Raw genomic sequence first — 26939 nt, forward strand, 5'->3', positions numbered from 1 at the left:
TGTGTAGTAGTATTCTTTAGTTGCTTTAATTTGTATTTCCTGATGACGTATGATGTAGAACATCTTTTTATATGCTTATTTTCCATTTGTATATCTTCTTTGGTGAAACATCTGTTCTGATCTCTTGCTCATTTCTAAATCAGATTGCTTGTTTCCTTGTTGTTTAGCTCTTTGTATACATTGGATAACAGTCCTTTATCAGATATGTCTTTTGCAAATATTTCCTTGCAGTCTGTGGTTTGTCTTCTTATTCTCTTAGTAGAAATTTTTAAATGAAAACTTGAAAGGAGCCCAGGGCAGAACGTCTTCACGTAAAGAGGACAGATTCTCAAATCTCCCATAAAAGCAGCCTATCAGTTTTGACATTTATAGATAGGAACATCTTTCTGAAGTATGCGGCAGTGGAATTAACAAAGGATTTAATGTCGAAAGACATGGTTCAATCATAGCTAAGACATTTATTAGGTGAATTAGTTAGCAGTTTTTTTGTTTCAAGTGAAAAAGTCCAAACCTGCTTAAGAAAAACAAGGAACATAGTGACTCAAAGAACTTAAAAACCAGGAGTTAATCCAGCTTCAGAGAGAGCTATATTCATTTCTTTATATAAAATCAGGAATTTCTTTCTCTCTCTCTCTCGCTCTCTGGTTCTCCATTTGGCTTTTCTCTGTATTGGCTTCCCTCTAGCAGCTTTCTCTAGACAATAGCTCTAGGTTTTCATGGTCCTTACAGCTCCCAAGTGAAGCCAACTCATTCCTAGAATTCATTTATTTCTCTCTTCTTTAAAAAAAACCTCAAATTACTTGGACCATATGCCAACCGGTACCTCAGTCTCTGCATTCAGTGGGATATAGTGGGATCTGATAGGCTAGTGTGGGTCATATGTAACAGAGATAGGCAAAGTCCCTTGATTGACAGTCCTGCTAGGGGTTACAGAAAGACACAGGGATAGTGCTTAAAGGAAAACCAGAGTCATATTACCAAAATGAGAAGGTAAACTGGCCCAACAAAAGCAACGGATATCAACTATATCAGTTGTGAGGTTTTAGTCAAGTCACTTAGTCTCTGGTTTTCTTTTTTTCATCAGTAAAAAAGACAGGGAGGTAATAATACCAGACCCCACTACTGGACATAGTTCTTGTGAGAAACAAACACTCAATAAAACATATGAAAGGATCTGTAAGCTGTGAAGTACCATTGCAAATAACAGCAGTCCCTAAGTACATATTATTTGTCAGAAGAAACAGTATTATTTCTGTAATTAGTACCTCGTTTATGTCAAATGACAAAACGAAAACAATTTAGTAACAAGTTTGATGTCCTTTATTCAAGAGAAGATAATCATGGATTGGGGGGAGTTCAGATCCTTTTGTGTACTGAGGGATTAAGAGCAAGTTTTACAGAACATTAGTAGAGGCAACATTGCACAACAAAGGAAACTATAAACAAAACAAAAAGACAATCCACAAAATGGGAGAAAATATTTGCAATGATGCAACCAACAAGGGCTTAATTTCCAAAATATACAAATAGCTCATACAACTCAATAATAATAACAAATAAAAACAATAAATAATGCCCAGAAGACCTAAATAAATATTTCTCTAAAGAAGACATACAGATGGCCAACAGGTACATGCGAAGATGCTCAACATCACTAATTATTAGAGAAATGCAGATCAAAACTACAATGAGGTACCACCTCAAGCCAGTCAGAATGGCCATCGTCAAAACATCTACAAATCTTAAATGTTGAAGAGGATGTGGGAAAAAAGGAACCCTCCTGCACTGTTGGTGGGAATGGAAATTGATACCGCCACTATGGAGAACAGTATGGAGGTTCCTTAAAAAGCTAAAAATAGAGCTACCAAATGATCCAGCAATACCACTCCTGGGCATATGTCCAGAGAAAACCATAATTTGAAGAGATACTTTCACTTCAATGTTCACTGCAGCACTATCTAAAAGTCAGAACGTGGAAGCAACCTAAAGTCCATTGACAGAGGAATGGATAAAGAAAACGTGGTACATATATATATATGATGCAATATTACTCAGCCATTAGAAAAGAACAAAATAATGCCATATGCAGCAACATGGATGAGCCTAGAGATTATCATACTAAGTGAAGTTGGACAGAAAAAGGCAAATATATGATATCACTAATATATGAAATCTAAAAAACAGAACAAATGAACTTACGTACAGAACAGAAATAAAATTTATATACATAGAAAACAAACTTATGGTTACCAAAGGGAATGGGTGGCAGGGATGAATTGGGAGTATGGAATTAACAGATAAACAACACCATATATAAAATAGATAAACCTTGTCCTCCCCTCCAGCACCAATAGAAGCAGAATACTGACAGTGGTATTGATAGTAAAGGATAATGGGAAAAAAATCCAAGATAAAAGAATATCAATATAGATACACCATATATAGTTCCATTATAGAACTATAATGGAAAAAATATGGAAAATATAATGGAAAAATATCTATATACACACTCATGTATGAAATACCAACAACAAACTACCAAGACTTTCTTTACTCTCAATACCACTGTCAGTATTCTGCTTCTATTGGTGTGAAAGGGGAGGACAAAGTGTCTTATTTTCTTCTTCTTTTTAGCATTATGATGTCTGATTCATGGTCTTATTCGTGAGTAAAGGAATATTCATAATATTTAGTGGGAATCACTTAAAATATCATCAGTGTTTTTGGACTATTTGTAAAACTAGTGGTAAAAATTTTATTCATTCAAGAGCTTTACGTCTTAAAATTCTCTTTTAATATGCTTATATTGATTCAAATGGCAATAATTCTTCCACTTTAGAGTTTTTGCAAAATTTATTTATCTTAGTATGTAGATATCAAAGTGGCCACCAACCATATTCTCTTTCTATATAATGGATAAAGTGAAATTTCAATGACTATAGGCAACATAACTTATTCCAGAACTTAGTTTTCTTTTTAGGATAGATTTATTTAAATTAGCTAAGATAATATTAATCATGCTTTATTCAAAATTACTAAAAGTAATACATGCAGTAGCATTCCAAACAGTTCTTGTTATTTTAAATATTCTCTTCAAAGTATTTCTGTTGCTAGATATAAATAATTTCCAAAGAGTCTTCAGACCAGATGGTGAAATGATATACAAAAATTCACTTTCTTGTAACATGATGAGGTCAGTCATACAGAAAGTTCAGAGTCTCCAATTCCTTTTTCAATTTAAAAATTCCAGTGGATCACCTTAGTTTTAAATTATTGCTCTAGTCTTTGGCCTTCTTGTAAATTTCTTGTCAGTGTCTTTTGAACTACTTTATGAAAGTGCTGTCTTTAATTATTCACTTACTTTCATCTTCATCTAGTATTTTTTTTCTGAACTGCTTACCTGATTTACTAAATGAAAGAGTACATTTAAAAGCATTATTTTTTAAAGATTTTTATTTATTTACTTTGATTGTGCTGGGTCTTCATTGCGGCACAGGCTGTTCTCCAGTTGCATCTGCGCGGGCTTCTCACTACAGCGGCTTCCTTTTGTTGCACAGGCTGGCCGGTGGAGCGCACTGGCTTCAGCAGTTGCAGCACGTGGTCTCGGTAGCTGCAGCTCCTGGGCTCGGAGCACAGGCTCAATAGATGTGGTCAAGGGCTGAGTTGCTCTGTGGCATGTGGGATATTCCAGGATCAGGGATCGAGCCTGTGTCTTCTGCACTGGCACGCAGATTCTTTACCGCTGAACCACCAGGTAAACCCTAAAAGCATTACTTTTAAAGATCTCAAAGCTAAAGATTTCAAAAGATTTTAAAATGTCATTTTTCTTTTTAAGATTTCATAAAAGTCTTCATTATGTGTTCCCAGGAGAAAAATACATTCATTTAATTTACTCAGAGAGATAAATAAAATCTGTCTATGTTTCATCACTAGCCTAGTAAAACTAATTCCTTAATGTCAGTGACTGTGAAGGACTTTTCCAGCCCCAGTGGCCCTCAGATCCACTCCCTACCTCTTTTTCTGCTCTGTATCGCAGGCTCCTGTGTTCCTGGCCCCTGTGCCAACTGACTTCCAGATGGGTTTGGCCAGTTGGGGGCACTGGTAGAGACTGGAGGCTGGGAGATTGAAAGGAGAGAGTAGAGAAGTCCCAGGCTTTGTCCCTCTCTGCCTTGGGCGGCAAGTGGAGCAAGAACTGGCTCTCCTGTCTGGTCCTAGCTCCCCACTGCAGAATCCTATCAGGATTTCAGCTCTGTCAGTCAGGGTCCACTCAGAAGAGAAAATCCATGCAGTAATGTGAATGAAGAAGGCTTAATATAAAGAATTATTCACTATAATAGACACAGGAGTAAGGCAGGACTGGCCAATAAGAAATGAAGAGAAATCTAAAGAACACGAGAATAGCAAGTACAGGACTCCTCTGGTGGTCCAGGTGAGAATCCACCTGCCAATGCAAGGGACAGGGGTTGGATCCCTAGTCCGGGAAGATCCCACGTGCTGTGAGGCAGCTAAGCTTGTGTGCTACAACTACTGAGCCCACATTCTAAAGCTTGCAAGCCACAGCTACTGAGCCTACATGCCGTAACTACTGAAGCCCGTGGGCCCTAGAGCCTGTGCTCCACAAGAGAAGCCACTGTAATAAGAAGCCTGCACGCCACGAGGAGGAGTAGCCCCTGCTCACCATCACTAGAGAAAGCCCGAGGGCGGCAACAAAGACCTAGCACAGCCAAAAACAAATATTAAAAAATAATAATAATAAAAGATAGCAAAGATAAGGAGTAGTCACAACTCTAGTGCTTAGAGAGCAAGTACCATCCTTCCCTACCTCCCCAAAACCAAGATCCAGATCGTGGTGGAGACAGAATAGCCATGGTTCAGTGAATGGTGGGCTTCCCAGGTGGCTCAGAGGGTAAAGCGTCCGCCTGCAATGCGGGAGACCTGGGTTTGATGCCTAGGTTCCCCTGGAGAAGGAAATGGCAACCCACTCCAGTATTCTTGCCTGGAAAACCCCATGGACGGAGAAGCCTGGTGAGCTACAGTCCATGGAGTCGCAAACAGGACACGACTGAGCGACTTTACTTTCACTTTCTTTCTTTCGCTGAATGGTGGAGACGTTTGCTATGGTATCACACCCGCAGAACTTGCCGAGGGAAACCAGCCCCTACCTCATAACTGCAAGGCCACTCTGGAGGATGCTGGAGGAAGCTGCCCGCAGGGAAGTACTGTGAGTTACTGGCACACAGTAGCAGATGCTGCAGAAGCAGTACAGACTTCAGGAGCACCAGTGAGAAAAGTACCCAGGAGTTGAAAGAGAGGAGAAAAACCCTCCTCCTGCAGTGTCTCTCCAGCACCTCCTACTGACAAAGCTTACTATCATGCCAACTGACAAAGGAGAAACACTGGAGGGAGAAACTAATCCAGAAACAAGGCCTGGTTTAGTTTGCTCTATCTGCATAATGTATTACCATGAATTTAGTAACTTAAACAACACACATGTATTATCTCACAGATTCTGCAAGCTAGGAGTCTGGCATGTTTTGTCTAGGTTCTCTGCTTAGGGTCTCACAAGGCTGAAATCAAAGTGTCAGCTAGCAGCATCCTCATCTGGAGGCTTATGGAACAAGCAGTCCTTCGGAGTGTTCACATAATTCAGTTCCTTGCAGGCGTAGGACTGATGTCTCTGTTTTTTTGTTGACCGCTGACTAAGGACCACTCTCAACAAATAGAGGCTGCTTTTGCAATGTCTTCCCCTCCATAGGCTCTCTTAAATGATGTTTCTTTCTCTTACAGTTTTATTGCAATATAACTGACACATAACACTGTGTAAGTTTAAGATGTGCAGCATGAATGTGCATTATGAAATGATTATCACAATAAATGTAAACATCATCATCTCACATAGGTATGACATTAAATAAATATTTTCCTAGTGATGAAAACTCCTAGGATTTACTTTTAACTGCTTTCATATATAACATACAATAGTGTTGTACCTTACAATCCTGGTACTTAATTATCTTATAACTGAAAGTTTGTACCTTTTGACAGCCTTCATCCAGTTCCCCCAACCACCACCTCTGGTAACCACATATCTGATCTCTTTTCCTATGAGTTTATTTTATTTATTTATTTTTTGCTTTTGAGGTATTTTTGATCTACAATACTACAATAGTTCCTGTTATACAACACAGTGATCTTATATTACTGTACATTTCAAAATTATCACCACCATAAGTCTAGTTACCATGTCATCATACAAAAATATTACACAATTATTGGCTATATTCCACACACTACATTCCATACTGTGACTCATTTATTCTGATCTGTAAGTCTGTACCTCTGATCTTTCTCACCTATTTCTATCCTCCAACCACCCCCTCCCCTTTGGCAACCATCATTTGTTCTGTGTGTCTATGACTGTTGCTATATCTCATTTTCAATACAGAAATCTTTCATTACAGCCAATCTCTTTTTGAATAGCTTTCGGTGATGAAAAAAACTCATTATTTCACTAGATGGCCTATTACTTTGAGGATTTACGATTGTTAGGAGGTTCTTCACTGTGATGAACTGAAATCTACTTTTTAATTAATTGAGGTATTTTTGAGGGGCCCCTCCCCCTACACAGCATAGCATGTGGGATCTTAGTTCCCTGACCAGGGACTGAACCCATGCCCCCTGCATTGGAAGCAAAGAGCCTTAACCACTAAATTACCAGGGAAGTCCCAAGGCATAGTTAATTAAAAATTATATCAGTTTCAGATGTGCAACATAATGACTCAAAATTTTTATAGATTATACTCAATTTAAAGTTATAATAAAATATTGGCTGTATTCCCTGTGCTGTATAATATATCCTCATAGCTTGTTTATTTTATGCTTTAAGCTATATCCTTATATCTTATTTTATTTATAATAGTCTCTGCCTCTTAATCCCCTATCACAATTTTGCCCCTCCCCACTTCCCTCTCTCCATTAATAACCACTAATTAAGCCACTATATACAAGTCAAATTTTAAAAGAAATGGGGTGTGCTGGTCAGTTCTATAAGTCAACCTGGCTAGACAGAGTCCCCACTTATTTAATCAAACCCTAATTCAGGTGTTACAGTGAAGATATTTTGTCCATGTGAATTAAATCTGTAATCAGTTGAAGATTCTCCTAGATAATCTGGTGGGCCTGATTCAGTCAGTTAAACGGGTTTTTTTTTTTTTTTTTTTAATTAAAAGGTTTTTAAGAGCAGAACTGAGGTTTCTCAGAAGAAGAAATTGCTCTGTGGATAACAGTTTTAACTGATGCCCAGGAGTCCCATTCTGCCCTTCCTGACGGTCCACCCTACCAGTGTCCCCTCGCAGCCACCATAGTTATGCAAGCCAATTCTGTGCAATGCATTTCTAAATTTATCTCCTGTTGGTTCTGCTTCTCTGGCTGAACTCTGACTGAGGACTGGGGGCTGGGCAGAAAGAGGGCAGAGGCCTGCACAGAGGAATAAAGGAGGAGGAGCAGGCAGCACTAGGGAATGCTGACGCGTTGGTCTGACAGTTCTGCCCAAGGAAGTCTTCGTTTGGGAAAAGAAAAGAAAGGACAGAAAACTCTCAGAGGACACTGAGAGTTCAAACGAAAGAAAGGTAGAAAGGGTGGGGCAAACCACAGCACAAACTCACTCTTCTTCAGCAGCTTTAGTTTTGGCAGCAGTGGGAGTAGAGAGGGGCCATTGACTTTCTAATGGGACCAAGGTATCTGCCAATACCATGGAAGCTCTTTCTCATAACAGCACAAGCTCACTTTAGCCTTTTTGTACATTTCTCCTCTTTCATGTAACCAGAGAGGCAAATGCATATTTTTGCAACAAATGCTTCCAGGCTCATCTGCAAAAATGCACCTGAAAAAAAGAAAAAGAGCAGGGAAGGAACTGGGTTCCTTCTACATCTAGAGGGTTTCCCCAAATATCACAAATTATACTGGCAAATTTTCTAGGAATCAGTAGGCATCCTAAACTAAGAATGTATTTGAATAACTCAAGAGGAAAAACAAAATTTAAGTTGGAAAAAATAAAATGTTTGGATAAATACATACTTAAATAAGCAAGCTAGTAAAAGATGTCAATATGAACATTGAAAGGAAGAAAAAATGGTATTGCCTTCAAGGGACTCTAAGAAGGAAACTACACAGGCGTGATTAAAAAAAAAAAAACAGAAATAAATGAAAAGTTAGAGACTCAAAACTGAACAGACTTAAAACTGTACCAAAATTAAAGGAATCAGCTACTGGATGAGAAATGTAAAAAATTAGCTAGTAGTCTAGAATTTTTCACACAGAAATTACATGAAAAAGAAAGAAGTTGAAATAAATTAGAAAATCTTCATAATAAAAATTTCTTCTAAAAGAAACAAACGACTGACACAAATAATAACATGGGTGTGTTGTGGAATCCAGGGACGCAAAACATACCTTGGAGGACACTCAAGACAGTGGAATACAGTTTATTATGCCAGTGGGTCTAAGGGCAATCAGTTCCCAACAATGACCCTGATATTTCTAAGAGACCCAATTTTATACCCCCCACTACGTGATTGGTTACGTGTCGGCAACCTCTTTGTTGTATATGATTGAGTTTTACAACAAGTAGGTGCTAGGAGAGCAAACTTTAAGGTTAAAGGGGGGGAACAAAGATTATACATCAAGGGGGGGTGTCTCCATGGTTAATCTAACAGGGGCAGCCTCAACTCAACTACAATCTCCAGTTGTCTTCTGTAGGGAAGGGAAGTCTCCAGGAGACCTGGTTTTCACTAGCAACAGTTTCCTCATTCTTGGGCAGAGATCAGGCCCAGTTCACATCCTGTCTTTAAGATGGATGACAGGCTTCATGATGGAGTCTCTCCTGCTTTCCTCACACTGACCCCAACATTCCCCCCTCTTGATGCTCATCTTATCTTTAACATTGGGCATCGGTCATGGGTAATTACAGCACACAGGGACTAAGTAACTGCAGCAGGGTTGTCAGTCTGGAGGTTACACATCGAGTTATACACTGGAGAATACAGGCCCCAAAATTAATAATATAATGATTAACAAAATAATTACAAAAACATTTTCCACCAATCACCTTTGATCCAAGAAAATACCGACATCTAAAAAGGAGGATTATCATTAGACATAGCTTTTACCTGGTTTTTCATGTTGTCTAGAGTGGCTGATATGTTGCCAGATAAATCAGGGATATATGCACAACATTCTATTTTAATTATAGCACAGGTCCCTCCTTGGGTGACCGTAAGTATGTCTAAAGCCATTTGATTTTGAATCACTGCCTTTCTCATTTGTATCTGTTCTTCATTTAAAGCTTGGATTGCCTTTGTGTTGTCCAAAAGGGCCTGTTTTGTGAAGTTAGTCAGAGCTTTTATTTTAACCATCACAGACCTTGCCCACTGCGCATGTAAATAAGGCAAATTTACTGGGGCTTGTTGTAAGGATGGCTTAATACTTCCATGAGCAAAGGCAAATCCTAATGTACAGCAGCCGACCCAACCGACTGGAAGCCAAAGCCATAAATTTGATCCACACAGTCATTGGGTGCCATTAGGGGCCACCCATCAGACCCCAGGGTTGTACTTCCAGTCTGAGCCAGGCCAGCAAGCTGGTAAATCTGGACAATAAGTGACTTCAATATTTGTTCACATTCCTCAGAAGACAAGTATCCCACATATTTTAGTTCTTTTCGATCTATGGGATGGTCACGAAATCCAACTTCTTGCTCCCTTTGTTCTCAACAGATAGGGGCAGGGACAATAGGTTGGCCTTTTTTGGGGATCATCCAAAAATATTCATCCCATATCTTGTAAAATTAATCAAATTACCTGATGGATTGGCCCTTCTTACTGGCCACTGAGTTCTCATTCCTTGTATTTTTCAAGTAAAAGGTATAGGCTTTGGTCATTTTACCTCACACGTTATCCCATGGCCTTGATCAATCTGGCTAAAGTCCAGGTTATACCAAGTAAGAAGTGACAGGTTGTGAGTTACCGAGGAAGCAAACACCTCTCATTGCTGTCTCAAAAATGAGCAGAGGGAGCTGAAGTCCCCTCTGCATAGGGGAGACACCCACCAAGGGAGTACATCCATCACTGACAAAGGCATGGCCCCACAAACCTAACAGTGAGAAGTACTGTGGAAGTTTGTATACGCGTGGGCCCAGGACAGGAACACATTATCCTAAGCTTGCACTCCTGGTAGGATCATCGCGCTGATCAGGAACAGCAGAATTATCTGCAGGAGCTCCATCCTGAATCTGTGGTCGCTGATGGAAGACAAATCAGGTCTTCAGTGGTTCCTCCAGGTTAGGATGGGCAGTCCAAGGCCCCTTTTCCTCTTGGTGAATCTAGGGAGTAATATCTGCAACTTTAACTGCAGTGGGAGTGGTTAGTCCAATTGTGTATGGCCCTTTACAGGTGGGCGGGGACAGCATCTGTTGCTTCCAATCCTTTACCCATACTAAATCTCCCGGTGAGTATGGGTATACAGTAGTGTCTAGAGAAAATGGTATTTTTTTAATATAAAGGGTAATGTCACAGATGACCTTTCCCAACTGTTCCAGTTGCTGCAACGCCTCCATCCCTTCTCTTTGTAATAAATTTCACTTTACTTCCCGAATAAGTGGGGGAGGCCTCCCGAACATTATCTCATAGCGAGAACACCCGGGTGACCAGGGGGTCATTCTGATCCTCATTTTTTTTTTTTCATTCTGATCCTCATTAACACTAATGACTGCATGTCCATCTGGGGGGCACCAGTTTCTTGCACCCATTTTGCCAAAGTCACCTTGATGGTCCAGTTTGTTCTCAACCATTCTTGAGCTTTGTGGCCTATATGCTGTATGTAGTTTCCATTGAATATTTACTGCTTTGCAGACCAGTTGGAATATTTCAGCCACAAATGCAGGCCCATTATCTGATTCTATACTCAGAGGGAACCCAAACCTAGAAATAATGTCTCTCAGCAGGAATCGGGCCACTTCCTTCGCTTTTTCAGTCATGGTCAGGTAGAAGTCAAGCTTCTACCCATCCGGTAAAAGTACATACCATCACCAGCAAATATTTGTATCCATGGCATGGCTTTACCTAAGTGAAGTCCACTTCAAGATGTTTAAATGAAGCTGTCCCCTTTAATTGTATTCCGGGAGGCCCATTCTCCTTGGGAGATGGGTTATCCTTGGCACAGGTTAGGCATCGGAGGCTTACATCTGCACACAAGGCTATTAGATATGGTAAGACAAAATAGCAAGCTAAAATCTCACTCAGTTCACGCCCAGGTGGTTTTTTTTCCCTTGTTTTAGACTGGGGCCGCTTGGGCGGTTAGTAGGTTAGACTCCACAGGCATCACCATAAGTTTGGTTGCTGCTTGTTTTGCTGCTCAGTTGGCCAGACAGTTCCCTTTCGTCTGAGGTGTGTCCAACCACTGGTGGTCCCTACAAGTGCATTACTGTCACTGCAGCGGGTTCCCACACTGCTTCCAACAGCAGCAGAATTTTATCTTTATTTTTTATCTCTTCGTCAGTTGCAGTTAATAGCCCCCTTTCCTTATATATGGAGAATGGCTGGCAGTAAAGAGCAGTGGGGCCAGGATGAATATGCCGGTCTGCAGTGCCACCTGGACTTTCCTAAAGGCATCTGCAAAACCTCTCTCTCTTGAGGTTTCTTTGCAGACCTCAGACGCCTGGGAGTCCCTGTCATGTTCCCCAGTATGGGGGAGGAAGTGGGCGCTCCTCTTCCTCTGGATCATTATATATATTTTTTCGGCTTTTCTTGCCTGGGTTCTGCCTGAGCCAGGAAAATCTCGCTTTCTCTTTTTTGAAGGTAACAAACCCAGGCCCAAGGGAGTGGGTTTTGCAGTTAGCCATGAGTCAATATACAGAAACTGATCTGGGTGGCCTGGCTGCCTGGTTATCACAGAGTACACAACCTGAACTTTGTCCAATTTTAGGGTTCCCTCTGAAGGTCATCCTACCCCAAAGGATGGCCAGTCTATCCACAAAAGGTTTTAAGCTTGTTTGGGGTTAACTTTATGCCATAGTCTCCTCCAAAGCCCTTTCTGAAGTTTTTAATCATGCATTCAAAAATGGTCGACTTGGATTCTCCACCACCCATCCTGCTTTTATTTTCCTTTTATCACTTATGGCAAGTCCAACTTCTATCTTGTCGCTCCTTTGCCAGGGTCTTATATCCCAGCCACTGCTGATGTCTCCACTCAAAGAAACAAGGTAATTGCCACTTTACCTCAGCTATGACTGGGGTGAAAAGGGCTTTACCTGCCAAGTCTTTCAATGGTAATACCTCTCATGCTTTTCTTGCTCTCTCAGCAGCCAGCCAGATCCAATCAATTAAGGCTTCCACGAACTCTTCTCTGTACAAGTCTGATCCTTCCGAAATCCAAGATGGTCTTATCACTGGCTAATGTAGGCAAACGTGTCCAAAGCCACAGTTCCCAATCTGACCCCAAGCAATGCCCAGGAGGTCCCTGAGTCCCTAAGAAGAATGGGAGGGTGTCGAGGCAAAGGGAACAGTCCCTTGGAAACCAAAAGATATGTTGACAATCAGTACAGGCCTGGTTAACAGAGTATCAGTTATTTCAATAAACAATTTCCCACTGAGCCTATGAGGACACAGCCACCGTAGACTCATCCAGCCCCGAGAGGTTGATCAGGCCCCTCTTTCCACTATTACAGTGAGACCTACCTGCGCACTTCACTTCTGTCATCCACAGTCTTGTAAAGTCCACCTGGAAGGATGAGTTGCTAAAACAAGAGTCAATCTGGAGGGGGAGGCACCTTCCCCTCCCAGAGGCTCTGGTCCCAGCAAGTTACAGGCAGAGGCTCAATGGGCCTGTCTCTCCAAGGGCTTCCCAGCCAATGCACCAGAAATGTTGTGGAAATCGCAGTCGCAAAACACACTTGAGTGTCGCAAAGGACACTCAAGACAGTGGAGTACAGTTTACTACGCCAGCAGGTCCAAGGGGAATCAGTTCCCAACAAGGACCCTGATGTTTCTGAGAGGCCCAGTTTTATACCCCCCACTACATGACTGGTTACATGTTAGCAACCTCTTTGTTGTATATGGTTGAGTTTTACAACAAGGAGGTGCTAGGAAAACAAACAATTAAGGTTAAAGGGGTGGGGGGACAAAGATTATACATCAAGGGGGGATGTCTCCATGGTTAGTCTAACAGGGGTGACCTGACCTCAACTACAATCTCCGGTTGTAGGGGAGGGAAGTCTCCAGGAGACCTGGTTTTCACTAGCAACAGTTTCCTCACTCTTGGGTAGGGTTCAGATCCAGTTCACATCCTGTCTTTAAGACGGATGACAGGCTTCAAGATAGAGTCTCTCCTGCTTTCCTCACACTGGCCCCAACAGGTGAATCTCAAAAACATTATGTTGAGTGAAAGAAGCCTATACTAAATAGGTACATACTGTGTGGTTCCTTTTATGTAAAGTTCTAGAACAGCAAAGACTGATGTATATAAAAAAAAAACAAAACTAATCAAATCAGTGGTCAGTTCTAAGGAGTAAAGAAAGGGATTGACGGGAAAGGGCAAAAAAGAACCTCTAGGGCAATTATTAGTCATCAGGAAAACACAAATGTAAGTTAGAACTACACTGAAAGCTATGCAGAAGGATAGGTGTATAGATTGATGGAATAGAACTGAGAGTCCAGAAATAAACCCACATGTTTGTTTTTGTTGTTCAGTTGCTCGGTCATGTCCATCTCTTTGCGACCCATGGACAGCACCTCGCCAGGCTTCCCTGTCCTTCATCATCTCCCGAAGCTTGCTCAAACTGATGTCCATCGAGTTGGTGATGCCATCCAACCATCTCATCCTCTGTCGTCCCCTTCTCCTCCTGCCTTCAATCTCTTCCAGCATCAGGGTCTTTTTTAAGGAGTCAGTTCTTCGCACCAGGTAGCCAAAATATTGGAGCTTCAGCTTCAGCATCAGTCTTTTCAGCAAATATTCAGGACTGGTTTCCTTTAGGATTGACTGGTTTGATCTCCTTGCAGTCCAAGGGACTCTCAAGAGTCTTCTCCAGCACTACAGTTTGAAAGCATCAATTCTTCGATGCTCAGCCTTCTTTATGGTCCAACTCTCACATCCACACATGACTACTGGAAAAACCATAGTTTTGACTAGACAGGCCTTTGTCAGCAAAGTAATGTCTCTGCTTTTAAATATGCTGTCTAGTTTTGCCGTAGCTTTTCTTCCAAGGAGCAAGTGTCTTTTAATTTCATGGCTGCAGTCACCATCTGCAGTGATTTTGAAGCCTCCCAAAACAGAGTCTCTCACTGTTTCCATTGTTTCCCCATCTATTTGCCATGAAGTGATGGGACCACGATCTTAGTCTTCTGAATGTCGAGTTTTAAGCCAGCTTTTTCACTCTCCTCTTTCACTTTCATCAGGAGGCTCCTTAGTTCCTTTCTGCTTTCTGCCATAAGGGTGGTGTTATCTGAAGTTGTTTATATTTCTCCCAGCAATCTTGATTCTAGCTTGTGCTTCATCCAGCCCGGCATTTTGCATGATGTACTCTGCATATAGGTTAAATAAGCAGGGTGACAATATACAGCCTTGACGTACTCCTTTCCCAATTTGGAACCAGTCCTCTGTTCCATGTCAGATTCTAACTGTTGCTTCTTGATCTGCATACAGATTTCTCAGGAGGCAGCTGAGATGGTCTGATATTCCCATTACTTTCAGAATTTTCCACAGTTTATTGTCATCCACACAGTCAAAGGCTTTAGCGTATTCAGTGAAGCAGATGTAGATGTTTTTCTGGAATTCTCTTGCCTTTTCTATGATCCAATGGATGTTGCCAATTTGATTTCTGGTTTCTCTGCCTTTTCTAAATCCAGCTTGAACATCTGGAAGTTCTCAGTTCACATACTGTTGAAGCCTCACTTGGAGAATTTTGAGCACTATTTAGCTAGCATGAGATGAGAGTAACTGTGCTGTAGTTTGAACATTCTTTGGCATTGCCTTTCTTTAGGATTGGAATGAAAACTGATTTGTGTTCAACTGCTTTTCCACAACAGGACCAAGATAATTCAATGCCACGAATATGTCAATGCCAAGAATAATTTTCAACAAATGATGATTGGACATCTGAATATTCACATACAAAAGAATCACTTTGGACCCTTATCTCATACCATACACAAAAATTAATTCCAAGTGGATTATAGACATGTATGTAAGAGCTAAAGCTACAAAACAGAAACAAGGGTATAAATATTTATGACTTTGGATTAGGCAAGGGGATTTCTAGATATGACACCAAAACACCAGCCAAAAACAAAGAAAAATAAATTGGAATTAGCCAAAATTGCAAACGAGTCAAACACGACTTACCAAATAATCAACAACAAATGAAATTCTTATAAAACTGCTTTTGTGGAGAACAGTGTTGACTCAGTAGCCCCAGTGTAAGGAAGTTCCTCATCAAGATGACATAAAGTTCTGGTGCTACTGATTCAGCGTGAAAGTGAGTGTGTTGGTTGCTCGCTTGTGTCTTGACTCTTTGTGACTCCATGGACTGTAGCTGATTCAGGGGCAGAGTTGAAGCTAAGAATTGCTCTTTGGAAATCTTTAACTACCAACTACCACGAATGATAGTAAATCTTTTAAAAAAGACAAACTGATATTTACTGAGTCGTTAGTATAGAACAGGCACTGTGTTACACATTTAATCTCCTTTTATGCTCATTTCACATGCCAGCAAGATCATGCTCAAAATCCTTCAAGCTAGGCTTCAGCAGTATGTGAAACAAGACTTCCAAATGAACAAGCTGGACTTAGAAAAGGCAGAGGAACCAGATATCAAATTGCTAACATATGCTGGATCACAGAAAAAGCAAGGGAATTCCTGGAGAAGGAAATGGCAACCCACTTCAGTATTCTTGCCTGGAAAAGTCCATGGACAGAGGAGTCTGGCAGGCTGAAGTCCATGGGATTACATGACTGAGCATGTGTGCACGAGGGTGGAGGGAGATGGGTTGGCAGCAATAAAGTGGTAGAACTAAAAAAAAAAACAAGGGAATTCCAAAAAATCATCTACTTCTGCTTTATTGACCACACTAAAGCCTTTGACTATGTGGATTATAGCAAACTGTGGAATATCTTAAAGAGATGGGAATATCAGACCACATTACCTGCCTCCTGAGAAACATGTATGCAGGTCAAGAAGCAACAGTTAGAACTAGACATGTAATATCGGACTGGTTCAAAATTGGGAAAGGAGTATGACAGAGCTGTATATTGTCACCCTGATTATTTAATTTATATGCAGAGTATATCATGCAAAATACTGGGCTGGATGAGGCACAAGCAGGAATCAAGATTGCTGGGAGAAATATCAATAACCTCAGATATGCAGATGATATCACTTTAATGGCAGAAAGTGAAGAGAAACTAAAGAGCCTCTTGATGAAGGTGAAAGAGGAGACTGAAAAAACTGGCTTAAAACTCAACATTCAGAAAACTAAGATCAAGGCATCTGGTCCCATCACTTTATGGCAAATAGTAGGGAAACAATAGAAACAGTGTCAGATTTCATTTTATTGGGTTCCAAAATCAATGAGGATGGTGACCACAGCCATGAAATTAAAAGACACTTGTTTCTAGGAAGAAAATCTATGACAAACCTAGACAGTGTATTAAAAAGCGGAGACATCACTTTGCCAACAAAGGTCTGTCTAGTCAAAGCTATGATTTTTCCAGTAGTCATATATGGATGTGAGAGTTGGGCCATAAAGAAAGGCTGAGCATCGAAGAATTGATGCTTTCAAACTGTAGTGCTGGAGAAGACTCTTGAGAGTCCCTTGGACAGCAAGAATATCAAACCAGTCAATCCTAAAGGAAATCAATCCTAAGTATTCATTGGAAGGACTGATGCTGAAGTTGAAGCTCCAGTACTTTGGCCACCTGAAGCAAAGAACTGGCTCCTTAGAAAAGACCCTGATGCTGGGAAAGATTGAAGCCAGGAAGAAAAGGGGATGACAGAGGATGAGATGGTTGGATAGCATCACCAACTCAATGGACATGAGTTTAAGCAACCTCAGGGAGATAGTGAAGGACAGGAAAGCCTGGCATGCTGCAGTCCATGGGGTTACAAAGAGTCTGACACAACTTAGCAAGTGAACAGCAACAAGACTCCATCAGAATCCTAGAAGGAATGTAACAGTAATACTGCTTCCATTTTACAAATGGAATAACTAAAGCTCATAGAGATTAGTAGCTTGCCCATAGTCAGCCAGGTAAATATGTGATTTAAAATGCCATGGTTAAAAGAAGTAAGCCTGTCTCATTTATTCTTGGGTTCCCAATGTCTAAGCACATATTGGATGAATGGCATCACTGACTCAGTGGATATGAATCTGAGCTCTGGGAGGTGGTGAAGGACAGGGAAGCCTGGCATGCTATAGTCCATGTAGTCCCAAAGAGTCTGACACCACTAACTGACTAAACAACAACAAGCACATACTGAGTATATAATTTTTATAATGATTATATAGATTGTGCTAAATGATGGAAGACTTGACTGTCTTACCCTGGAGAACACACTAGTATCTCATCTACACCAACACTAAAAGCCCTATTTTTATGAAATTATCACTTTTAATGGAGCAATGAACAAAGCCACATTTAACTTGTTTGAAATACAAGTTATTGCATATAACAAAGTCTTTTCACTTAGGCTTCCTTATTATCAGAAGCAAGGAATAGTTCAATTAAAAACACATACATTGGTGGGAGGGGGGATCGGGATGGGGAACACATGTAAATTCATGGCTGATTCATGTCAATGTATGGCAAAAATCACAATATTTTAAAGTAATTAGCCTCCAACTAATAAAAATAAATGGATAAAAAATACATACATGTGTACATATGTACAGGCATGCCCCAAAATATAACAGCTGCAGTAATTGCTAACAGCCCTATTTTTAAGATATGTTATAATTCAAAGCTTTGTTTTACTTTATATATAGACACTATAGAGCTTTAGCTTTAACAAGCCAGTGAAATTTTTCTTTCAAAATTCTAAAATGCCAGCAGGACCCCTAAAATTAACTTACTGAAAATGAAACAAAAATGTAGTAATTACTTGAAGGAGTCAATACTAATGACTACCAGCTGGGTAAACAATTATAGCACAGGCATTTAAAAATACCCATAATAGTTAAGGTAACAGATACACCCTAAAGTCTCTTAAGTCTCAAGTAAATAAATGCTCCCCCTTCAACATACAGCCTATGGAAGTCATCAGGTTATTGGGCTCTGCTCCACATGCTCAATCATGGAGGTTCCTTAAAAAATTAAAAACAGAACTACCATATGATCCAGCAATCCCATTTCTGAAAGAATTGAAATCAGGATCTCAAATATCTTAGCACTTCTATGTTCACTGTAGCACTATTCACAATGGCAAAGATGTGGAAACAAACGTCCAATGATAGATAAGTGGATAAAGAAAATGTGATTGATATATACACACAAACACAATGGATGTTCCACCTTTAAAAAGAAAGAAATTCTGCAATATGCAATAAGATACATGAATCTTGAGGACATTATTTTAAGTGAAATCAGCCAATCATAGATGACGGCATGATTTCACTTATAACAGATATCAAAAATAGCCAAATTCATAAAATCAAAGACTGGAATGGTGAAGGACTGGGAACTGAGGGAAATGAGGACATAAGGGGCACAAAATTTCAGCTAGCAAGAGAAATAAGTTCTAATCAGATCATTGGTTGAATAGTTCATGGATGTCTGACCCTTGGCAGAGAAGCCCTGAAAACAGAGTGGTGGGAATGCCTAAAAGTGTCTCAAAAAGACACCTCTCCCGCCACAGGACACCTGGTTGGAGGTTGCCAGTGCGGACCAGTGCACAAATGCTGATATGAAATGAAAATATCTCCTTTCATATCAATAAACAAGAAATGTCACAGCCATCAGCAATTTTTGGCCTCCAAATATGAATGAGGACTCCAAAAACTAATCCAGAGGAAGCGGGCAGCCCCCACAGTGATTGCTGAGGAGCTGGGGGAATGCAAGAAGCAAAGTGAACAAGGAAACAGGATTGGACCAGATAGCTGAAGTGCATATGAAAAGAATAAATTCAGTGAGCCCAGAGGCTTGCATCTTCCCATACATAGAATGCTAAATTCCTTAACTTGATAACCTGATCTTTGATGTCCAGACTGCCTGCTCCCTTTTTTGCAAACTTGTATATCGCCTGACTTCCCCTCCTGCCTCCTTGGAGCAGTTTTCTTTCTCAGAGCTACTGAGATGCTGTTTCCCCGACTCAGAGTCTTAAGCATTCCCACCAAATAAAACAACTCTCTACTTTCAGGTTGTGACTATATTTTTTAGTCCACACTGGGCTGAGGCATAGGTAGCCCAGGTGCTGCTCAGGGCTTGGTGAAGAGAAGGAACACCTGGCTCTTTGTTAGAAGACCCCACAGCAAGAGTTGCACTTGATGGTGTGAGGCGAGCAGAAGTAACGCAACTTAGATTAGGAGTAGGCCTTCCTACTATCAGGTAGCTTTCGCTTAACAATGACCACTGTTTGCCAATTAGGACCAATTAGCTTTCACCGATGTTTGCCAATTAGGAAATTAGGAACGGGGCGGAAACCCCCAGGAAAGTCCCGCCCTTGCGAAAGTATTGACCAATTAAATTGTTTTGCAAACATGTAACCAATCCGCTTCTCACTCTATAAATTTGTGTAACAGCTTGGGCTCGGGGCTCTCTGACTGCACCACTGCGTTGGTTGTGGCAGGGAGTCCTGGCTTGAGTCAGTAATAAACTTCCCTTCCTGCGAGTTGCATTGTCTCGGAAGCCTTCTCTCTTCCCGCTCGGGGATTCGGACATCGGGCATAACATTTGGGGGTTCGTCCGGGATCCCTTTACCGGGGGAAGAGAACACTTCCAGGACAGAAGGGAAGGATAGATAATAGAACCGGTGCTCAGGAAAACTCAGGGGGCCCGAAAAAACTCAGGGGGCCCGAAAACCCAGCGCTGTGTTGTCAGCTGTCTGTGTGTTTGTCTTTGGTGTGTGCCGGCATTGTCTCAGGACAGGAAGCCCAGAGTAATTCCGGGGCCCTGCTGTAAAGCAAGGGAGGTATCTGGCACAGGAGAAAGCTTTCTCTAGCCGGCATAAGGCCGAGGCCAGCGAGCGCACTGGAAGGCAGCCGGCTCTGTGGGAAGGAGAGTTCCTCTCCTGATCCTGAGTCTGGTCTGGTCAGGGGGCCCGAAACTGTGTTGTCGGCCGACGTTTGTCTGTCTGTGTGTTTGTCTTCGGCTCCGTGTTTGTGTGTGTGCCGGCATTGTCTCTGGTTTTTAATTAGACTTTTCAGGCAGGAGTTTCAGTGAACAGGCGAATGGTTGTGGGGCAATTGATGAGTCCTGGCCAGGGCTACACTCTGGCGGACTCTGAAGGCCCTACAATAAGTGAGCCTCAGTAACTAGAGCCCAACCAGGTGAAACTCTCCTTTCACTAGGATTGTCAGCAGCTGTTGCAGGAGCGAATTCTGGCAGAAGCGCGGAAACTGGTCCCAGGGGTCAACGGGAGGCCAACTGCCCAGCCTCATCTCGTGGACGAGGGGTTTCTTCTGTTGCGGTCTAACTGGGATTTTGAGCGAGCGGAAGGTAGGGAGCGCCTCCGAGTGTACCGCCAGACTCTGATGGCAGGCCTGCGAGCCACAGCAAGAAAGCTGACAAATTTGGCAAAGGTCCCACTGAGAGCCCGGCAGCCTTCCTAGAGAGGCTAATGGAAGGTTTCAGGCAATATACACCTATGGACCCCCAGGCTGAGGAGTCACGTGCTGCAGTTCTGTTAGCATTTGTAAATCAGGCAGCCCTAGATATTAAGAAGAAATTACAAAACAGACGATATTTATTGAAAGCAGCTGAAAAGGTATAGGGAGACCCCAGAAGAAAGGGAAGAACGAATTCGACGGGAGGAAAGGGAATTAGCTGAGATCATCAGGAAGGAAGATAGAGAATATAGAACAAGGGAAAAGCGGAAGAACCAGAGGGAGCTAGCCCAGAACAGAACTGAGGGAACCTCGAGACCCCTGGACAGGAGAAAAACAGAATCCAAAAAGGCAGGCCCTAAAGAAAGACCAGTGCGCCTACTGCAGAGAACAGGGGCACTGGAAAAATGAGTGCCCTAAGAGGGACCTGAGGAGAGGTATGACCCAGAGACAGAGAATCTCCCCTAGAACTCGTGTTCTATATGCGGGGGAAGACAGTGACTAGGGGAGTCAAGACTCGGCACCCCTCCCCGAATCCTGGGTAACCATATATGTGGAAGGGAAACCCGTTGGCTTCATGGTAGACCAGCTTGGTGCAAGGAGCCATGGGGACAAAAAGATCTGGGGACCCACCAGGAGTCCCATTCGTTTTTGGTGATACCAGAATGCCCAGCCCTTTTACTTGGAAGAGACTTGTTGTGGCCGATGGCATTCCCTGTGGATATGTTGGATAATTGCAGTCATGAGGAACTGGAAAATTCTGCTGAAGATTACATGTTAGATCTGAGGTATGGGGACCCTGAAAATCTGGAATTAGCCTGTCAAGTGTAGGCTTTGTACCTCTCTATGGTGGAGATCAGACCCAGAAAGTTACTCACTCACAGCTGTGGCACTTTACTTTGCTGATCAGTGGTTGGCTATTGAAAACATCTGTCTCTTCTAGAGAGGCTTAAGCAGGTGAGAACTCTTGGGGAGAGAATGGTTATGGACTTGGACAGCCGATACATGTCTTATCCCTAGCCTTAAGAGATGAATAAATACCGTTGGCCTGGGCTGAAACGGCAGGGATGGGACTGGCCAAACAGACATCCGGTCGTCATCGAGCTAAAGGCCTAGGCAACTCCTGTGAGGGTGAGATAGTACCCCATGAGCCAGGAAGCTCGGCGGGGGATCACTCCCACATTCGACGTCTCATGGATGCTGGAATTATCAAGCGGTGTCAATCCCCTTGGAACACCCCCTTACTGCCAGTGAAGAAGCCAGGGGGGACAGATTACCTGCGAGAAGTCAACAAATGGGTGAGTGACATACACCCCACTGTCTCTAACCCGTATACCCTCCTGAGCAGTTTGCTGCCTGAGTACACTTGGTACATTGTGTTGGACTTGAAAGATGCCTTTTTCAGCCTACCCCTGGCGGCCCAGAGCCAGGAGGTATTTGCCTTTGAGTGGACCGAGGGGGAAGGCCAACTGGTAATCCCACAGAGGTTCAAGAGGCTCTGAGTGAGGACCTCTACGAATATCGGACTTGCCACCCAGAGGTCCTTCTTCTACCCAATTAATAGCCCAGCAAGAGGTCACCTGTTTGGGGTATAAGATCAGGCAGGGGCAAAGGTGGATAACCCAGGCCATGAAGGAAATAATATTGCAGATACCAGAGCCCAAGACCCCCCGCCAGGTGAGAGAGTTTCTGGGGACTGTTGGATATTGCAGACTGTGGATCATGGGGTTTGCTGAGAAGGCCCGGCCCTTGTATGAGGGAAGTAAAGAGACCCCAAACTGGACTTGGACTGAGCCAATGAAACAGGCTTTCCAGACACTCAGACGGGCCCTACTAGAAGACCCAGCCCTTGCCCTGCCTAACCCAAATAAGCCATTCCAGCTGTTTGTAGCTCCATGATTGCAGCGAGATACTGGTGGAGGCCCTGGCGGCACGAAAAGACTTAACTGATGTACCCCTAGACAACAGTGAGCTAGTATGGTTCACCGATGGGAGCAGCTATGTAAAAGATGGGCAAAGGAAAGCTGGAGCCACCACGGTAGAAGAGTACAGTTGTGAATATGGCTCCGCGAAGTTTTATGCACTGTGTGGCTTTGGTGGGGTCTTAAGTTGTGGTCTGACACACACTGCTGCTGTTCCTCTGGATTTAGTGAAATGCCGTATGCAGGTGGACCCACAGAAGTACAAGGGCATTCTTAATGGATTTTCAGTTACTCAAAGAGGATGGTTTCCGTGGTTTGGCCAAAGGATGGGCCCCGACCCTCATTGGCTACTCCCTGCAGGGGCTCTGCAAGTTTGGCTTTTATGAAGTCTTCAAGGTTTTGTACAGCAACATGCTTGGAGAGGAAAATGCCTATCTGTGGCGCACATCACTGTATTTGGCTGCCTCTGCCAGTGCTGAACATTGCTCTGGCTCCTATGGAAGCTGCTAAGGTTCGAATTCAAACAACCAGGTTACACTCTGGGGGATGCAGCTCCCAAAATGTATACAAGGGGGTTGCTCCTCTTGGGATGAGACAGATCCTGCTTTGAACGTACTGTTGCTGATTCCGTGGTGTCTGTGTTGAATAAAGAGAAGGGTAGCAGAACCTCTCAGGTCCTCAAGAGACTTGGATTTAGAGGTGTATGGAAGAGACTCTTTGCCCGCATCATCATGATCGGCATTCTGACTGCACTCTGTGAAGGTCTACTTCAGGCTCCCTCGCCCTCCTCCCCCTGAGATGCCAGAGTCTCTGAAGAAGCAGCTTGGGTATGGACTGAATCTGCGTGTTGATAAAATACAACTGAACGAGAGATAATCCAGGCTTGCAAAGCGTGCCAGCTGATGAGGACAGGGAAAAAGCAGCACACGGGAGTGAGGTACCGAGGGGAAGAGCCAGGGCAACACTGGGAGATGGATTTTACTGAGGTCGACGGGATTGGACCCTGGGTTCACTGCAATCACGTGCGGCAAGCCACACAAGAACAGGAGCAGAATGGAAGGCAAGACCTCATCTGTACTCGTCCACCGGGAGGTCTCCTAATTCTCCTGCTGATTATTGCAGGAGCTGAAGCTGTGTAACCTCTTGTGATGGGCCCCGGGAATGGGACGTAGGAAACAGAGATTTGGTAGACCCGAGTGTGGCGCAACCCGCAGGGCCAAGTACCTCAGATATGGGTGAATCAAGCTTTACTATCTCTGCAAGGCCAAGGGCTTTCCTATGAGCTGCTGTAGATGACTTGATTTTTCTCCAACAGGGTAGGATCTGCGAGGTTTCTATGCAGACCATACAAGAGTGGTAAGAGAATCAGTCATTTAGAGAAGTCTTTGACTTCCTTGTCTGAGGTGGTCTTGATTAGAAAGAGAACGGGAAGCCCAGCAGAGATGGTTTGAGTCTTATTTTCAACTACCTTAATTTCCACCCTCCTGGGTCCACTTATAGTGTCAGTGGCCCAAGATGGAAAAGAGGAAGATTCCTCTACTTGAACAACAGACAGGGAGGAATGTGAGGCGAGCAGAAGTAACGCAACTTAGATTAGGAGTAGGCCTTCCTACTATCAGGTAGCTTTCGCTTAACAATGACCACTGTTTGCCAATTAGGACCAATTAGCTTTCACCGATGTTTGCCAATTAGGAAATTAGGAACGGGGCAGAAACCCCCAGGAAAGTCCCGCCCCGTGCGAAAGTATTGACCAATTAAATTGTTTTGCAAACATGTAACCAATCCGCTTCTCACTCTATAAATTTGTGTAACAGCTTGGGCTCGGGGCTCTCTGACCCACACCACTGCGTTGGTTGCGGCAGGGAGTCCTGGCTCGAGTCAGTAATAAACTTCCCTTCCTGTGAGTTGCATTGTCTCGGAAGCCTTCTCTCTTCCCGCTCGGGGATTCGGACATCGGGCATAACAGATGGAATAAGCATCTTTGCAAAGAAAATATTGTTAAGCAGTTGATCTCTGATTAAAAAAAAAAAAAAGCCCAATTAGTGAGTAAACTACATCCATTAAAAGATGAACCATGGCCTTTACATCCTTGGGAACCAGGTTCCTCTAAAGTTGACCTTATCACACTGAAGCTGGGAGTGATGCCTTTATGGACTAAGGATGGTCAAAAGGATATGGTGACAAAATACAAGATTGTCACAGCCTAAAATACACTCCAAAGAAGAACCATAATGGAAAAATGGCAGCCCTAACTGTAGGAAGAAAAATTGTATCACATTTCTGTAAATTTATATCTATATTGGAAATCTACTAGAAACTTGACTTGTTGCCAGTATGGGAAGTTAAAAATCTTTTAGAATAACAGACAACACTGTCATTAAACCAGGCATTCCTTGTTATGCTGCTCATTTTCTCCCAGACAGTATATGAATGTCACAACAAAAATCATATTGGTAAAGGTTTTTGAGGCATCATGAAAACATGGGGATTTAAAGGCCAGCCTACTACTCAGCCTACTACTCAAAGGCCAGCAAATTTGGAAAACTCAGCAGTGACCACAGCACTGGAAAAGGTCAGTTTTCATTCCAATCGCAAAGAAAGGCAATGTCAAAGAATGCTCAAACTACCGCACAATTGCACTCATCTCACACGCTAGTAAAGTAATGCTCAAAATTCACCAAGACAAAAAAAAATTTTACCAAGCCAGGCTTCAGCAATACGTGAACCGTGAACTTCCAGATGTTCAAGTTGGTTTTAGAAAAGGCAGAGGAACAAGAGATCAAGTTGCCAACATCCTCTGGATCATCGAAAAAGCAAGAGAGTTCCAGAAAAGCATCTATTTCTGCTTTATTGACTATGCCAAAGCCTTTGACTGTGTGGATCACAATAAACTGGAAAATTCTGAAAGAGATGGGCATACCGGACTACCTGACCTGCCTCTTGAGGAAACCTATATGCAGGTCAGGAAGCAACAGTTAGAACTGGACATGGAACAACAGACTGGTTCCAAATAGGAAAAGGAGTATGTCAAGACTGTATATTGTCACCCCGCTTATTTAACTTATATGCAGAGTACATCATGAGAAACGCTGGGCTGGATAGAGCACAAGCTGGAATCAAGATTGCCGGGAGAAATATCAATAACCTCAGATATGCAGATGATACCACCCTTATGGCAGAAAGTGAAGAAGAACTAAAGAGCCTCTTAATGAAAGTGAAAGAGAAGAGTGAAAAAGTTGACTTAAAGCTCAACATTCAGAAAATTAAGATCATGGCATCCAGTCCCATCACTTCATGGCAAATAGATGGGGAAACAGTGGCTGACTTTATTTTTCTGGGCTCCAAAATCACTGCAGATGGTGATTGCAGCCATCAAATTAAAAAATGCTTACTCCTTGGAAGGAAAGTTATGACCAACCTAGACAGCATATTAAAAAGCAGAGACATTACTTTGTCAACAAAGGCCCGTCTAGTCAAGGCTATGGTTTTTCCAGTGGTCATGTATGGATGTGAGAGTTGGACTATAAAGAAAGCTGAGCGCAGAAGAATTGATGCTTTTGAACTGTGGTGTTGGAGAAGACTCTTGAGAGTCCCTTGGACAGCAAGGAGATCTAACCAGTCCATCCTAAAGGAGATCAGTCCTAGGTGTTCATTGGAAAGACTAATGTTAAAGCTGAAATTCCAGTATTTCGGCCACTTGATGTGAAACGCTGACTCATTTGGAAAGACCCAGATGCTGGGAAAGATTGAGGGCAGGAAGAGAAGGGGACAACAGAGGATGAGATGGTTGGATGGCATCACCGACTCAATGGACATGGGTTTGGGTGGATTCTGGGAGTTGGTGATGGACAGGGAGGCCTGGCGTACTGCAGTTCATGCGGTCACAAAGAGTCAGACACGACTGAGTGAATGAACTGAACTGAACTACTACTCATGGTCAAACAAAAATCCACAGACGTCCTAGAAGAATTTCAACCAGTGATGTTTCCAGAGTCAGCCTGGAACTAAAATGCCTGGACATATGAGAAGCACAGATAGGATAGCATATGGACTGAAAGCACAATATAAGCTATGTAAATGGCTCTGTACCTGGTAATAAAAACTGCTCAGAGATTCTAAACTGCTCACGGATAAAGATTACTCTTAAAATTTACTACTCCCTATGTATTTTCCTAATGGAGATGAAGAGGAAAAACCATAAGATTTGTAG

At 42.5% G+C, this 26939-nt stretch overlaps 1 pseudogene; it reads left to right on the forward strand.

Annotated features, from left to right (window-relative positions):
* The first annotated feature begins 5099 nt into the window (after window positions 1-5099).
* LOC136172640 (large ribosomal subunit protein uL3m-like) lies at window positions 5100-26939 on the forward strand (annotated as a pseudogene).

Source organism: Muntiacus reevesi, chromosome 7 (genome assembly GCF_963930625.1).
Source record: "Muntiacus reevesi chromosome 7, mMunRee1.1, whole genome shotgun sequence".
NCBI lineage: Eukaryota > Metazoa > Chordata > Mammalia > Artiodactyla > Cervidae > Muntiacus > Muntiacus reevesi.